This window comes from Crocodylus siamensis, chromosome 2 (genome assembly GCF_052110815.1).
Source record: "Crocodylus siamensis isolate JL-2025a chromosome 2, ASM5211081v1, whole genome shotgun sequence".
NCBI lineage: Eukaryota > Metazoa > Chordata > Crocodylia > Crocodylidae > Crocodylus > Crocodylus siamensis.
Genome location: NC_143396.1, coordinates 172599980 through 172617539, shown reverse-complemented (window position 1 = coordinate 172617539; position 17560 = coordinate 172599980). Strand labels below are relative to the sequence as shown.

The window sequence follows — 17560 nt, the reverse complement described above, 5'->3', positions numbered from 1 at the left end:
AATGGAATGACTTCTGGCACCACATGGAGGATATGCGGCAGCATATATTGATGATATAGTCATCTTCACCCAGATGTGGGACCAGCATGTATGAGCTCTACGGGCTGTCCTAAAGGAACTGAAGGAGATGGGCCTGACAGCAACACCCTGAAAGTGTGCAATCGTCCACAAATATACAAAGTACCTGGGGTTTCTCGTAGGACAGGGGACCATTTGACCATTACAGGACAAAGTCCAGGTTATTCGTTCCTTCCAAGCTCCACAAACCATGAAACAGTTGCGGTCCTTCCTAGGGCTAGTAAATTATTACCGGAGGTTTGTTCCCTGGTTCGCAGAAGTGTCTGCGCCTCTGTTGGAGGGACTGAAGGGTCCACTAAAAGGTGGGGTGCAGTGGACAGAGGCCTGGTTACAGAGCTTTCAAGCCCTGAAACGTGCGCTATGCAAGGAGGTGATCATTCATACCCCTGACTTTAGGAAACCCTTCTCATTGCAGACTGACACGTTCGAAGCAGCTATAGGAGCAGTATTGATCAAATGTGACACTGGAGTAGATCGATCGGTAGCATATGCTAGCCGCAAGTTACTGCCCGCGGAAACCAGGTACGTGGCAATTGAAAGGGAATGCCTAGCAATCAAGTGGGCGGTTGAGTATTTTAGATACTATCTCCTTGGAGGGGAATTCACCCTAGTAATGGATCACGCGCCATTGAAATGGCTTAACACGGCGAAGGTAGAGAATGCACGTATCACACGGTGGGCCTTAGACCTTCAGCCTTTTAAGTTTCGAATCCTGTATTGCCCGGAGAGAACTAACATCACTGCGGATTTCTTATCCAGGTGTTATGAAAAACAGACCCCGGACTCTGGACGGCGGGATGTGCAGGCCCAGCAGGAAAGCACAGGTAACAGGTACGCGTATGGGAACCACCACAAGGTGACTGGTGGGGGCGGGGTTATGTCCCGGAGACCGGGGTGACACCGGAAACTCACCTGCAGCAGGGGATGGCATGCCCGTGAAACCCACGCGGCTCATGAGCCGGCTCTTCATACAGCTGCAGCTGGCTGGTGACGTCAGCTCCAGACACCGACCAGCGAAGATAAAAATGGCGGTGGCTGCAGTGGAAGGGACAGATGGCCCCGGAGTGGGGGATCCGTCAACGGCGGAGGAGGAGTATGAGGCCCTGTGACGTCTGGGGAAGAACGGGGAACTGGAACAAGGGGAGCCAGGGAGAGGGAGCCAGGAGCAGCCCCCGGGAGCTGGCGGCACACGAGAGGTGCCCGAACAGGACGGCGGTGAGTACGAGCCATCGCAGAGGGCTCGCCAGAACCAGGTGAACGCCGGGCGTGGAAGGGTGACAAGGATCCCAAAGGAGGATCTTGATCGGGGCGGGTTCGCCACTGGGACCACTGGCACCAGAGTCTATTGGAGCTAGAGTCATAGCAATACGTGGTTTGGAGCCAACTTTATACCCATAGGGGCTCAACCCATTAGGTATAAGGGATTGGGATAAGGGAAGGCGGTGGACGGGCAAGACGGGCCATCTGACTCCACAGGGTCGGCTCAAGAAGGTGACGTGAGGCCAGGGTGCAGGGGTGGTTGGAGCCCCGTATACATCTGCTGGGTCGGACCTGGGCAGCGAGGGACCCGCTAGGCGACCTCCCCATTGACGGTACACCAAGACGTGGCAGGCGAGACCGGGGGTGGTGACGTGGCAAAAGAACACCCGCATTGCCCTCAAGGGTCCTGGGGGCGGGGCGACACTAGAAAGGCAGTACCCTCAGGAGTGAACAAAGCCCGGCGGACACAAACCTCAACCAGTTGCAGACCATACTAGAAAAAGATCCAATTCTTAAAAAGATGTGGTATCCAGGTGGAGTGTCCTTGTTGAGTGAAAGCCCTTTTGAGATTTGTGAGGTGATGATTGCAGCCCAACCCCTGCCTGTTGGTATACTGGGCTCTCCCGTAGATACGTATTAGGCCTAAACCAACCCCCAAATCTTCATTATACCTTTATGGGTCTACACGGTCGTCTCGATTCCCTCTAAGACAAAACCCTTCTTCTGATTGAGCCAACACTAGGGCTCTATGCGACAGGCCTCCCAACCCCTCCAAAGGTGGGAAACAAAAAGAAACAAAAGAAGGAAAACTGTCAATACCAATAGACTCCTGGCTACACCAAAGGGGCCCACCTGACCCCGAGAGTTTCTAACTGGCCCTTTCCTGTGTACGCCTGTGCCTGGTGGCTACCACATTCTCCCTTCCATACTGTGGACTGCCTGCGTGTTAGTTGGACCCTTGGTGGTCCCACTAGTTCTGCCTACTCTGTGTCCCCTGCCGAGCAGCTCTATGCAGCTGGAGCTTGTCTTCTGCAGCCCCTCCCGCTGCTTAGGCTCTTTGTTCCCCACCTGGGGTCACTCCTGGAGCCTTTCCAAACCTGCACCGATCCCACCTGGCTTGCCACCTCAAGTTCCATCACTCTCTCCTCTTCCTCAGGGGCAATACTTGTTGTCACCTTCTTCCTCTTGATTTCTTGGATCCTCTCCCTCGAATCTCCATCTGAATGAGGTGTGTCCACCCCCTCTCTCTCTGGGCTGTCACTGGCATCTTCCCTACGATGGACTTCAAGGCATTTTTCTGCCCCATGAGAGGCAGCCCTGCCTTCTCTTACCCCTAATTGGGGTTCCGGGAATACCTTCCCTGCTGACGCGCTTCCAGGTCTCCCCCCTACTCCTTCACCCGCGACACCTTTTATCCCTCCATGCTGGCTCCTCCCATTCCTCTCCGCATCTGACCACAGTTTTAAAAAAATGCGGCTAACAAGCTGCGCGGGTCCCACTGCCACTTAACGGTTTTGCTGAGGCACTGGCTGCAGGTAAGATATTATCCATCTTTTCCTCTCTCTCCTTGCCTCCCCTGGTACATTCTGGCCCCCAGGGACCCTGCTTGGCCCCTTGGGGTCTGTCCCTCGTATCCTCCCTGTGGCACTGCCCATTAGCCAGTTTAGACAAAAGGCAAGGTTTATCTTCTTATCTAAACCATTGCTTGCTTTGCCTGGCTTGCAACAAGTTTGTTTAAAAGTCTTGGGTTCTCAATCTTATCTTTAGAGGCCTTTAACAAGTTAACATAGGAATAAGAAAAACAACCTTTAAGCATACATTCTGAGAGATCAAAACCCTAGAAGTTTTTGAAAAGGGGTTGGGAAAAAGAAGTCACTGCAGTGTTGTGGAAAATCTCCAAAAAGCAAGAATACAAATTGACCACCCAGTAAAAATCTGTTGAGTAAGATCTGAGCCCAATTTGGGAGTAGTGACAGGTTTGGGTAGGAGGGGCCCAAGGTGCCAACTCACCTAGTATATAACCTGTAACCTACAGTGCCAATTTGGAGGGAAACTCACTTGCAGAACACTGAAGGAAGAATCGCAAGCGTAGGCCGGATCAGACTGATCACCTGAACCACCCTCTCCATGAACAAGAACTCCTGTTCACGCTGAAGCCGTGGAGCACCTGAGTGGGACCAAAGGAAGGGGACTTTTTCCTATCACTGCTGAGACCAACCCTAAAACCAGAACTAAAGAATGAAAGTATATCTGGGGATTTGGTTTCTCGGAATTCTGGGATTGTGAGTATTTGTTTTTGTAATACTAATCCTTATAGCATTGTTTGGGAAGGAAGTGCATTTGGAGCACTGTTTCTAATATACGTAGTTATCGTGTTTTTAATGTTTGTGGTATTTCTTAAAGCTAAGCAGTATTATATGCATAGTAAGGAGTTTTAATAAACATATTAAAGGAATAAAAATCGTGATCATTGTGAAAACAAACAGGGCTCAACCTCACCACACCAGCATACTGATTTGAACCAATATATCATGTGGGACTTCTCTCTATCCTGTAAACCCATAAGAGACATGATGGAGGGGTGATGATTATTGAATTTCTGATGGAAATAAATTAGAGATTGCAGGTTTTCAGTAGGGCTGTGTGAAATTTCGACACCAGTTTTGTTTCAATGCTGTTTTGACCTGTTTTGAGGTCAAAACATCAAAATCAAAACAAAACAGATATGGTCGAAACAGCCTCCAAATGAAATGAGGCAAGTTGAAACGTTTTGATACTGGTTCAACGTTTTGCTCGTAGGCTATAATGAGGAAGGTCAAAAGAGCCTATAACTTTGTCTTTTCTGGTCAGATTTGGATGAAACTTGCGTAAATTATAGCCTCTTCTGAGGGCATAAAGCGTGCCAAGTTTCAAGAAAATCAGTGCAGGGGGTTCAGAGAAACTGCACCCCAAAGTCTTGAGAGCCAAACTTGTGTCATGTGTATATGTTATGTTAAGCCACAACCAGGTCAAAACCACAGGAATGCTAGCCCCTGCTGAGGCCACAGAGCCTGCCATGTTTCAGGAAGATAGGTGCAGGGGGTTTAGAAAAACTGCACCCCAAAATCCTGAAAGCAAAACTCATGTCATGTGTAGGTGTTAAGACACAGTGGGGTCAAAACCGCAGGCATGCTAGCCCCTGCTGAGGCCACAAAGTCTGCCAAGTTTCAAGGAGGTAAGTGCAGAGGTTTGTGGGAAACTGCACCTCAAGCTGCAGGCAAGCAAAACTCATGACATGGGTGACACTGGGTGTGTTAAGGCACAGCAGGGTGAAAGGTGCAGGCCTGCAAGCCCCTGCTGCAGCCACAAAGCTTGCCAGCTGTTGAGGAGATGGGTGCAGGGCTTCTGGGTTCTGGGTTCTAGCTGCTGACAGGCAAAACTCATGACATGGGTGCTTGTGCAACTGACTGTGTGGGTCTCGGGGCAGCTGGTTGTCTGTATTCATTACTTCATCTCCTTAGCCTGTGGTTTCAAGGTGTTAATTCATGCTCCTTAAGTCATTATGTAGTAGCTAGGTCTTGTGTATAGAGCTGGTCCCTGAGGGAATCACCATTGATTGGTAATTGGTAACACAGTAGCTTAGCAGCCAGGCCTGCAGTAGTCCCTCCACCCAGTGCCGGGAGACAGACACAGTTGCACAAGCACCCGTGTCACAAGTTTTGCCTGTCTGCAGCTTCAGGTGCAGTTTCCCCCAAACCTCTGCACTTATCTCCTTGAAACTTGGCAGGCTTTGTGGCCACAGTGAGAACTACCAGCCCTGCAGCTGTCACCCCAATGTGCCTTAGCGCATACAGGATCATCTGTGTCATGAGTTTTGCACCAGCAGCTTGAGGTGAAGTTCCCCCCAAACCCCTGCATCGATCTTCTTGAAACTTGGCAGGCTTCTTGGCCTCACCAGGGGCTACCATCCCTGCAGTTTTCACCCCTCTGTGATGTAACACATACACGTGACATCAGTTTTGCTTTCAGGAATTTGGGGTGAAGTTCCTCCCAAACTCCTGCACCAATCTTCTTGAAACTTGACAAACTTTGTGGCCTCACTAGGGGCTAGCATTCTTGCAGTTTTTACCCCACTGTGGCTTAACATCTACATGTGAGACAAATTTTCCTTTCAGAAATTTGGGGGGCAGTTTCTCCAAACCCCCTGCACCGATCTCCTTGAAACTTGGCAGAGTTTGTTGCCTCTTCAGGAGATAACATTTCTGTAGTTTTGACCCTGCTGTGGCTGAACACATACACATAACATGAGTTTTTGTCTCAAGATTTTGGGGTGCAGTTTCTCCAACCCTCCTGCACCTATCTTCTTGAAACCTGGTATACATCATGCCCATAGAAGGGGCTACCATTTTGCAAGTGTCATCCAAATCTGGCCAGAAATGACAAAGGTATAGCCTGTTTCGACCTTCCCCATTATATCCTACGGGCAAAACGTTGAAACAGGGTTGAAATGGCAAAATGTTTCGAGAGGACAAAATGGAACAGCCATTTTGACTTGAAACAAAAGTCAAAACAAAACACTGTTCTGTCAAAATGTTAAAACGCGGGTCGAAATGAAACACTTCCATTTCACACAGCCCTAGTTTTCAGTCCAAATGATGTATAGATACTAGGATCAAAAGGGACCTCAGCAAATCATCGAGTCTGACCCCCTGTGCTGGGCAGGAAAGAGTACTGGGGTCAGATGACCCCAGCCAGATGCCTGTCCAGCCTTCTCTTAAAGCCCCCCAAGGTAGGGGAGAGAACCACCTCCCTTGGAAGCCCGCTGCAGATTCTGGCCACCCTTATCATGAAGAAGTTCTTCCTGATATCTAGCCTAAATCTGCTCCCTGTCAGTTTGTGACCACTGTTCCTTGTTGCCCCAGGAGGCACTCTGGTGAACAGAGCATCTCTAATTCCTTACTGCCCACCTCTAATGAATTTGTAGGTGGCCACAAGATTGCCTCTCAGCCTTCTCTTTTGGAGGCTGAAGAGGTCCAGGTCCCTTAGTCTCTCCTCATATGATGATGTCCAAAAGATGAAGAGATGAAAGTGACCACAAGCTGATCACTTTCTCTATTCATCACAAAGTTGGCATATCAGTCAGCAATGCAGAAATCCTTGACTCTGGGAAAGCTGATTTTCACAAATTCAGGAGGCTGGTTGTCAAGCTCCAGGTAGATCATGATCTGATAGGGAGGGGAGTCCATGATGAGTGGTCACTGTTTACAGACATGATCCTAAAAGCACAAGGGAAGTCCATTCTGACCTGTAGGAAAGGTAGCAAAAGGACTGGGAGACTCCCTTGGCTCAATAGGAAACTCATGGACCAGAGCACTCCAAGGAATGAAAAGGTCCAAAAGTCACAAACTCTTCCAAGACTGTTTGAGGCTAGACATAAGGAAAAACTTCTTTACTGTCTGAGCCCCCAAGGCCTGGAATAGACTCCCTCCAGAGGTGGTGCAAGCACCTACTCTGGACTCTTTTAAGAAATGTTTGGATACTTATCTTGCTGGGATCCTTTGACCCTAGCTGACTTCCTGCCCCTGGTGCAGGGGGCTGGACTCAATGATCTTGCGAGGTCCCTTCCAGCGCTAATGTCTATGAAATCTGTATACCTCACGGTGTACCTTCCAGTTGATTACAAACACTGCTACAACTTTGTCTTCCTTGGCTTTCAACACAAAAGTGATAATGTGTCCTGAAGCAGGCTTCCTTTACAGTTCTGATTTCCCAATACACTTCTAAATTAAGGCCTACAGTATATTTCTTTTCTAACAAATCCAAACTCATGCAATCTTTTCTCAGGTTTTGTTCCTCTCACAGCCTTTGGAACAGACAGAGAATGCACTGGAGCTGATCTAAGTAGCGTAAATGAAAGAAACCTTTCCTTGGAAATCGCTATTTCCCAACAGCCTATTCCACCTCGAGGCTGTCTTCTCTGTCCCCTGCCACAGATGGTATGCCTGAGTCCAGCTCAAGAATCATTTGCTAGAAGAGAGGATTGGAAAAGAAAAAACATGCAAAAAACAAAACAAAACATGGAGGTGACATCTGAAAAATCTCCCTGAAAGGGAAAATAAAGGGCAATAGAAAATCTGAGACACAAACAGCAAGATGGATTGGTTGATTTATGAATAGAAGTTGAAACAGGCCTTATTCTCATGGAAGACTGAACTGAGCAAAGCTCTAAATTCACACAGTATTGCTGAAATTGATAGTCATCCCAATTTACACTTTTGAAGGTGGCATACTGTGTCCATCTTGGCTAATAGACATAAAAGCCTAATGGGGCTGGTCAGATGGTAAAAAAAAACAGAACTGCAGGGCCTGAGGGAAGAGTCCCATTCATCCTGTCCTCTCTGAATACTTACTGTCTTGGGTCCCTGGTAAGTTGAGATTGACAGACCCTCAAGTTAGGGCACCCACTGGAGGTGAAGCAGCCTTTTATTCCAATCCAGGAGGGATCAGCCTGTAGAGAGGGTGGCTTCTTTCTCCCCCCAGGGAAATGTTAGTGGATGAGCTGTGTCCAAGGTTGTGTCTATACTGTAGTCCTGGGGAAGTATTGCAGCTCCTGGAGGCAGATTGCAAGCAAACTTTAAATTAGTCAGGAACCGATGCCAATATAGCAGCAGAAATCCTGACTTCTGCTGCTGAGCACTTATGTAGGGATCTGGGAGGACTTATACAGCCCAAGCTGACAGTGATCCTGTTAGAGCTATGGTGTTACCAGCACTGAAACTAGTGGTTTCATAGCTAGCCTAGGTACATCTATGTCCAATCACATCTCTGGATCCAAGTCTTTGAGGCCAGATCCTCAGCTGATACAGGCAGACAGATCCTCACTGACTTCACGGAGCTCAATGGCTTGTTGTTGATTTTAGCTCTCATAAGATGTATACAGGACAGTGACTGACTGAGGGGAGGGAGAAGCAACCAGGGCATTAGCGCTGGGCCCCAAATTTAATGAGAGGGGCAAAAACAGCAGCCTCCTGTGCTAGTGCTGCATCCATGTCTTTCCTACAAGTCTGGTCCAAGGTTGCGGTGAGTTTGACACCCCTTGTTTAACCTACTGCTTGCATACATGCGCGCACATCACTTCTCCCTCCCCCCACAACTTTGGGATGGTCCCAGAGCAGAGGAGGTGAGGAACTGCATGGCATTAGCTGGGGACTCAGGACCAGCCTGCTCTGCTGAATAGCTGTCTTCCTGCCAACATTGTGTGCCTACACTCTACCCGCAGCACACCCCACAGGGGAGCTGCTTGCAGGGATGCCAGCCACAGACTCCAGATCTGAACGGTGAAAGGAAACCCAAAGCCAGGGCAGGAAACAAAACTCTGCCACAGCACCAGTACAAGAGAAAAGAGCTCTACAGAGGAGAGAAGAGTCAGGGACTCAGGAGGGGAAGGTATAGGGCAGTGGTAGCCAACTCTTTTTGGAAGATGTGCTGCAAGTTAAGTGCTTTCCTCCACTGTGCTGTTCTGATGGAGCAAGAACTGAAGCCTCCATCTGCAAAGAGTGGAATATATCAGGCAGGATGCTGCTGCTGCTGTTGCTGCTGCTGTGAGAGATGTTAGGTGTCACCCCGATAGCCAGTTTCCCTTGAGGCACCCAACACCTGTCCCAGCCACTTGTGGCCAGCAGAAGTGATGCACAGGAAGAGCCACAGCTGGGGAGGAACAAAAGGAAACAAAACTGAAAGGGAAAGAAGGCAGGCATTTAGTTTACCCAGAATTTTTCTGCAGTCACAGACCAAGTCTCAACTTGTATTAAAAGTATTATTTGGGGAAAGTATTATTTGGGGATTTTCTTAGGCTTTGAAAGTTAGCCCTGTGACGTAGAGTCGGTATTCAGAGCTGGATCCCAGGTTGAACCCATCCCGACCTTCCTGCTTCCTGGTGAAATGCGTGATACACAAAGCATGAAGAAATCACATAGCTCAGTGGGTGGGTAGGGAGCAGGGTTTGGGGGATGTGAAAAGAATAAACATGATCTTGCTCTTACAGGGTCCTGAGATCCTTTCATAGCCTCAAGCTGTGGATGGGTTGGAGATGTGGGGCAGGAGTCCAGTAAGCACTACAGCAGGGAGGGAGCTCAGGGGCTGGAGGGGGTAGGTCTGGGACCCACCCCTAATTCCCTCTGTACAGCTTCCCTTGAGTAATCTTGGGGACCTTCTGCAGGACTCCCTAAGCACAGTCTGGTTCCCTGGATTTTCAAGAGCCCCCAGGAATCCTGCAGGCCTGAAAATGGGCTTGGTTTGCTTAGTTAAATCCCCTGCAAAGGGCTTCTTGATTTCCTCTTTCCCACACTCCCCAGGACAGTCCTCTTGAATCCCAGCAGATTAAGATCCCAAAGTTAGCCTCAAGAACAGGGGTGGGCAAAATGTGGCCCATGGGCCGAATGCGGCCAGCCAGGTCATTCTATCCGGCATGCAGGGCCCCTAAAAAATTTAGAAAGTTAATATTTATCTGCCCCTGGCTCCCTGTCATGTGGCCCTTGATGGCTTGCCAAAACTCAGTAAGTGGCCTTCTGCTGAAATAATTGCCCACCCCTGCTCAAGAGGAACACTGGGTACATCTACACATTCATTAATGCACAATGGATTTGGACGAAGTGAAATGCACTGGTACTACAGAAAGACATAAAAGGATAATGGGATAGAAATGGCAGACCTCATCTGGTGGAGAGAGGTCTGGCATAGACTTATTCAGGATTAGCCTCTCTGAGGAGGGCAGCAGGTTGGGGTACAGGTATAGGTATAGGTGCACACGGTTTTTTTGTGTGCTTTGAGCTATCAAGTGAACTTCAAAGGGTGCTTGGCAGAGCATTGGAGGTGGAATTATATATATGTATACACACACACACACACTAGGACACTGGGGTGAAATCTCAGCTAGGAAGGCTGGAGGGGCAGAGTCAGAGACCCGCAGAGGGAAGTCCCTGTCTGTGGGTAGATGTGCTGGGAGGGATAGACAGACCTGACAGGGAGTTGGCTGACAGAAAACAAACCAGCATAGGTGTGTGACACCTAATTAGTAGTGTTTGCAGTAAGTGTTTTTTCAGAAGGAAACTGCTTAAGAGAATGATCTACCAGTAAAGGAAACACATGGAGCCTATTGTCTGCAGCAGCTGTTCAGTGGCCACTTCACTGTGTTACCAGGACTGATTAAAAGGGCCAATTTTTGGAGCAGCAGAAGACTTGCCTCCGCCATTCAGTGGTGGATCAGAGTTATAGCTGTGTTGCTGTTAAGCGTTATGGGAAGTGGATTGTGACCAGGTGGAAATTAATTGGGTTATGGGGGAAACTCTTTTAAAGGGTTATAACGATATTAATTTAATTATTTAGGTTGTTTAACACAATGGGACCACCCAGTGTACTGGAATTATCCACCTAATTTGTACTTGTAAAAGTTATCTAAATTGTTGGCTTTGTTATCAATATTGTTATTATATTTTTTATATCTGTTTATTTTTCTGTATTTAAATTGGTTGTGTATAATAAAGAGTAATGTATGCATTGGGTTCAGAGTGAATTCTTGGGCAATGAGGGTGAGGGATAGATCTCTCTGCAGGACACCTCAGTCAGTAGTCTGCCTGAGGGGCTCCCAGGGCTACTGGCACCCTGAGGACCCAAATCCTGGCACATCACCCAGCGTTAGTATGCTGGCAGGGGTTACAATAGTATAAAGACATTACCATTCACACAACAGAAAACAAAAGGCCTTTATTGGCACAGGCTCAGCATTTCTACTGAGGAAAGCCCCCAAAAAATATAATCTGTCAAGAAAGCAGGACAGTATCATAAAGCAGAGAAACATGCCCTCTTGCAACAGGAAACAGCAAGCTCTCAGAGGACTTGGGAGACTAGGCTGTTGGCTACCAGCCTGAGGGAACAGAGTGCCTGGAGATATCCATCTACATGGTGCTGGCTCCATCAGGGAAAGGGTGATGAGACTTCCAGGCAGGCTGTTAGGAGACAGGGGTAGAGACTCCAGTTCCAAAGCTGAACTGGAGGCGTCAGTAGAGCACAGACCCTGCCATCAGTACAGTCACCATCCACTTCCTGCCTTGGGAATGCAACAGCAGAAACAAGGGGAAGTGCCTGCGATGGGAGGAAGGTGAAGCTGAGTACAGTTGTCCTGCTGAATTGAACCCCAGAGCAGGGGGGCTCACTTGCTGCAGCTGATGTTCCAGGTGTGGTTATATGGTGCCTATTTAGCGGTTATGGATAGTTGCACAAAGGACAATGATCACAATGACTGTGATGATGCTCAGGACCATGACAGTGATGTTCAGGTTCCTGGCAGTCTTGCCGTAGCTTTCTGCACTAATGTCACCCAGAACTTTGCGGTCTCTTGCCTGGTGGAAAAGAGGACAAGGAGTAAGTAGAAATTGTGCACCTCCTGTTGGAGGCATCTATTCAAGTCGTGAGCGCTCATGGACTGAGAAGTTCAGGTTTTAGCTCTGCCATGCTGCTGACAAGCAGCAATGAGAACTGAGGACTCCTACTGTAGGACTCCAGCGTCACCCTCTCTTCCCTGGCCGGGACTCAGCTCACTCTCGATTAGGCTGCCCATGTGCTGGGACACCAGCTCTGCTGAAATCCCCTCTCCCATCAATGTCCTCACCTCCTACCCTGGGCTGCACCTCTCACTGCTCCAATACACGGGGAGTCCACCCCTCTGTCCGGGTGAACGTCATGGTCACCATTCAGGCTCCCCTTGGATTTGCCGGCTGCCTTGACCAGCTTTCCAGGTCTCTGTTCCCTCTTCCCCATACCCTTAACCTAGCTTGCAGCTGGGCTCAGTCCTGACATGGCCTGGACGCTTGTGTTTCCCCTCCTTGTCTCATGCCTTTTCCCCCCCGCTGTTTCATTTATCTCATCGACCACCTCAAAGACACAGCACTGCGGGGGCAGAGTTTGACCCCAAAGGGGCCCTGACACCAAGCTGTGCAGAGACAGCGCCCCAGCCGATCGCCCATGCTGGGCCCCGGAGAGCCTGGCCAGGGAGGGGAAGTTAGGGGATGTGGCTCTGCTCCAGTTAAACGAGGTGGTCCAGCTTATCGCCCCGACGGGAGTTTCCTTCCCCCCGAGCTCTCCACCACTCGCTCTTCCCAGGGCGGGTGTAAAGGCCCTGCACCCACCTTGATGGAGAAGGCAAGCGCCAGGAAGCCGAGGCAGCAGGGGTTGCAGAAGACGGTGTTGAAGAAGGACCAGAGCACGAAGTCGCGGGGCTCGCCCCGTCCTTGCTGTGGGGCGGCATGGCGATGCTCACGGCGGCCCCGCTGCTCTCCATGGTCGGCGCCGCGGGTCTGGGCGGGCGCGACCCGGCGCGGAGCGGGGTAGTCTGGCCGGCCGGGCTGGGGCCGGCCCCAGGGAGGGGCAGAGAGCCGGGCCGGGGTGGGGCGGGCCGGGGTGGCCCCGCCCCGCCCTGCCCGGGAGGCGGGAAACAGCACTTATCTGAGAGGGGAAACATCACGTCCATGAAGGCAGTTTTCCTCAAGCGCTCTCGGGGATAACAGCTTCTCGGCTGCCCGTCCAGGTGTTGGGGCTTAAAGCCCGCTTGATGGAAACGGCAGCCCCTCCCTAGCTCGCTCCTGCGGCCACGCGGCTGAGGGCGGGCGGGCGAAACTCGGGGGCCTCCGAGCCTCGGGGCTTGGGCCTGCCCCTAGGACACCTGCTAGAGGATTTGGGAAAGATCTGCAGCCCCGGTGGGGACGGAGGATGTTTGCCAGTTGTCGGGCCGCTGTGGTTCTCGGCTGACTCAGGGATTTGGACTCGATTTGGCGGGGAACACGAAACATTTCTTTAAAAAACAAAATAAAGACTGGGGAACCTGGGCTGCCCAGGGAGAAGGACCTGCTGCTGTGAAAACCTCTTTGTTCAGATCTAAGGAGAGATTCAAGCAGCTCCTTTGCCTCCTCTTTGTTGTCCTCCAGCAGCCACTTGCCTTCCCCCCACCTCCTCAATGCCCAAGGAACCTGGTTTACAGCCACTTCTTCTCCCCGGGCAGCCCTGGGGTCTGTGCTGTGGCTTCCCCCCCCTCAGCAGGGACTCAGAGTCTCTGTGGCTGGCCCCTTTTCACTCCCCAACCCCCAGGCATGTATGAAGGGGGATCTTCCCCCAAGGTGAGAGCTACTTTACCAAAGCTGTGGCTACTTCATCATAGACCTGCAAGTATGCCTTTTGGTTGGTTGCAACCACTGCTACAACTATGCCTGCCTTGTCTTTTAGCCCAGAAGTCTTAACGTGCCCTGAAGCAGGCTTTCTTTACAGTTCTGATTTCCCAATACACTTCTGAATTAAGGCCTACAGTATAGTTCTTTTGTAACATCCAAACTCATGCAATCTTTTCTCAGCATTCGCTCCTCTCACAGCTTTGGGAACAGACAGAGAATGCCCTGGAGTTGATTTAAATAGCGTTAATAAAACGAAACCATAGCCCAAACAGGTTAAGTTGACAGCAGAAGTCAGAATGTCTGCTGCTATATTGGCATCAGTGCCGGACTAATTTAAAGTTAGCTGGCAGTCTGCCTCCAGAAGCTTCAATCCTACCCAAGGGCTGCAGTGTAGACACAACACCTGAGCTAGTAAGTTTATAGCTAGCCCAGATATATCTACATGCAATCACACCTACAAATTTAAGTCTTTGAGGCCAGCTGATACACATAGGCATGGCCTCACTGACCTCATGGAGCTCAGTAGAGTTACCCCAGGAGAGCATGTGACTTGCTGATTTTTGCTTTTGTCAGATATATAGGACAGTGGGTATGTCTACACATGCATTTACTCTCGCTCAAGTTTACTTTGGTGTAAACTGCTCCAGTGTAAGGGTATTTGGGCAAGCATCTACACATGCAGGGATTAGGGAGAAGATTTGCACCCAGTAAGCCCATACGAGTTGGCAGTGATCTGATCCAGCTTCGGATCCGGCTGCTTCGGATGGCAGTGATCCAATCCGGAGCTCCGGACTGGGTTTCCATCTCGATCCGGCTGAAACGGCTCCCAAGCTTTGGAGCTGCCTCGGATGTCCAGATCCAGGTATAATGGGGAATCAATGAAATATCTATAACTTTGTTGTTTTTTTGTCCAATTTAGATGAAACTTGCAGGGATGGTAGCCTCTGTGGAGAACATAAAAGCTGCTAAGTTTCAAGAAGATCAGTATAGGGGTTTGGAGGAACTGTACCCCAAATTCCTGAAAGCAAAACTCCTGTCACATCTATGTGTTACACCACAGGGGGGTCAAAACTGCAGGGATGGTAGCTCTTAATGAGACCACAAAACCTGCCAAGTTTCAAGAAGATCAGTGCAGGGGTTTGGGGGGAACTGTCCCTCAAGCTGCAGACAAGCAAGACTCATGCCATGGGTGACACTGTGTGTGTTAAGGTGCAGCAGGGTGACAGCTGCAAGGATGGTGGCCCCTGCTGCGGCCATGATGACTGCTAGCTGTGGAGGAGATTGGTGCAGGGGGGTTCTGGGGCCTTGCATCCCTGCCTGCTGGCAGACAGCAGGAAGCTTAACGAGACAGTGTTTCGACCCGGATGTGCTACCTCGGACCCCGAAGCATCCGAAGCTTCTCCAGATCTGAAGCTCTGTCTGAAGCCTCACACAGCCCTAGCACCCAGGTCCCTGCAGTCATGCAATAGGCCCCTGCCACCACCAGGGGATCACCAGGCTCCCCCTGGATGCTAGTCCAGGATGGGACCAGGAGACTGCTGTCTCCTGGTCCTTGGGCGTGGCCTGCTGCCCCAGCAGCAGGAGGGAGCTCTTGGTCCTGATCAGAAGCATGGGGCTCATGAAGGACTGGTGTCTCCCGTGACGGGGGGGTGCCATACCGGCGAGTGGGGACTGCCTGCAGCTGCCACCCATGGTTCTGGCAGCAGCGGGTGGGGAGGGGGGCTTTGGCAGCGGCCAAACTCAAGGGGGCACATGCCCCCCTGTGCCCTCCCTATGCATTGTCTGTGATGGGGCTTGAAAAGAGCTGCAGGGTAGGGGCAGATCCCAGCCCCCTACCCCAATCCATAGGTGGGGTAGCTAGCAGGTCACCCCCCTGGACCTTGATTACCTGACTGGGGAACGCGGCTGGGACCTGCTCCTGACCGGGACAGTTACAAGCCAGCCATGGGCTATGCGGGTAAGTCCACATGTGCAGCCCGGAGCTGGCTGGGGACTGCTCAAAACAGAACAGTCCCCAGCCATCTCCAGGCTGCACATGCTTCACTGCACAGCCTGGGGCTGGCTGGGAACTGTCTTGGTCAGGGACACATCCCAGCCAGCTCTAGGCTGGGCAGGAAACTGTCCCCATGCAGGGAGCTCCCAGCCCCTGCTCTGGAATTGCAGTTGTGATTAAGGAGTTGGGGCTGGGGAGCTTATTCCCAGCCCCCGCTCTGCAATTGTGGATCAGGGGCTGCAAACAAGCTCCCAGCCTGCTCCCAGCCCCAGCTTTGGCATCACAGAGCTGGGTGGGGAACAGGCTTCTCTGCCCCTGCCACCAGGGAGCTCCCAGCTCAGGCTCCCCAGTCTCAGGGCTCAGGTGGGGAGACCTATATATCTCCCAGCCCAAGCTCTGCAATCATGGAGCTTGGGCTGGGAGATAAGGTCTCCTAGTCCCCTGCTCCCCGATTGTGATGGTGGAGCAGGGATTGGGAGATAAGGATCTCTGAGGCCCCACTCCCAGGTTGCAAACTGGGAGCAAGGACTTGGAGCTCCCTGCTGCTGGGCAGGGAGACATAGTCCCTGCCTGCGCTCCTGTGGCAGAGCCTGCCCCAGCAGCAAGCAGCTCCCAGGGATAGGGAACTATCTCCTGGTGGATGGTAATGGCAGATTTTGCTCCAGGTCAGGCATCTACAAGGGCTACGGCGCTGTTACTGATCCTGAGTAAATTTGCTACTTGCATTTCCAAATAGCAAATTTACTCAGTACTGGGGAGGTTTATTGCGAAGTAGGTATGTGCACATGTAGATGCACATATTTACTTTGCAGTAAACTATGCTACTGACAAGTAAAGCGTCTCGTGTAGATGTACTTGGTGTGATTGATTGCATGGAGGAGTGCAGAAAGAGCAGCCCCATGTGCTACTACCACTTTTGCCACTGCTGCATCCAGATTTGTCCCATAAGGAGTCCTGAGGTTCATGTCTGGCCCAAGGCTGGGGTGAGTCTGACATCCCTGGCATAACATGTTGTTCACATACCCACACGGATCCTCATCCTTGGGACAGTCTCAGAGCAGAGGAAGTGAGGAAGACCATGGCCTTAGACAGCAGCTCAGGGCCAGCCTGCTCTGCTGAATGGCAGCTCTCCTGGCAATGTTGCATGCCTGCACCCTACCCACAGCACACCCCACAGGATAGCTGCCTGCAAGGGATGGGAAAGCTGACGGGAGTGCCAGCTGCAGACTCTAGATCTGAACGGTGGAAGGAAACCCAGAGCTAGGGCAGGAAACAAAACTCTGCCAAGAAGCCAATACAAGAGGAAGGAGAGATCTGCAAAGGAGAGAGGAGGCCAGGACCGAGGAAGGGAGGGTATAGGACAGTGGTAGCCAAACTTTTTGGTAGGTGTGCTGCAAGATAACTGCCACTGCTCCCTCCACCCCTCCAAGTGCTGCTCTGATGGAGGCAGAGGAACTAAAGCCTCCATCTGTAATGAGCAGAAGGTGGGTGGAAGGATACTGCTGCAAGAAGTGTGAGGTGTCACCACTTCAGGCCAACCTCCCTTGGGACACACAGCAACTGTCTGAGCCACTGTCTGAGCATAGAGGATGCAGAGGAGGAGCAGTGGGTGGGGAGGGAGAAGGAAATGAAACTGATAAATGAAACAAAGTAGGCATGTTGTTTGCCAAGAACTTTTCCACCTTCACACACCAGGTCTCAAACTGACACATGCTTGTATGGTGTTTCCTCACGCAGTTGCTGCTGGCCCTACCCTTTACTTTCAAGCTGAAGAAGGTTTTCTCTAGTGATCTTTCTAGCCTCTAAACTCACCTAGGGATTTCCTTAACCTCCAAACTCCACTCTGTGACGGTCTTGGTAGCCAGAGCTGGGTCACAGCCAAGTGGTTCCTCCCTCCTTCCTGCCTGCTTCCTGGTGAAATGTGTGATGCCCAGAGCAATAGGAAGTTGCATTGCTCAGTGGGTAGGCAGGGAGCAGGGCTTGGAATGGGGGCTTTACTGTAGGAAGAACAAACATGGCCATACTCCCGGAG

At 50.9% G+C, this 17560-nt stretch overlaps 1 long non-coding RNA gene and 1 pseudogene across 2 annotated transcripts; one reads left to right on the top strand and one right to left on the bottom strand.

Moving 5' to 3' along the window:
- Window positions 1–515: 515 nt before the first annotated feature.
- On the top strand, window positions 516–1270 carry LOC149871335 (uncharacterized). Its single transcript, XR_016440525.1, has 3 exons — window positions 516–600; window positions 838–909; window positions 997–1270. It is a non-coding gene; the product is annotated as an uncharacterized LOC149871335 (long non-coding RNA).
- Window positions 1271–11064: 9794 nt separating this feature from the next.
- On the bottom strand, window positions 11065–15227 carry LOC149871334 (dispanin subfamily A member 2b pseudogene; annotated as a pseudogene). The gene is made up of 3 exons (XR_016440405.1): window positions 15194–15227; window positions 12501–12787; window positions 11065–11714 (listed from the first exon to the last, which is right to left on the bottom strand). The product of XR_016440405.1 is annotated as a dispanin subfamily A member 2b pseudogene (transcript).
- Between the last annotated feature and the right edge of the window lie 2333 nt (window positions 15228–17560).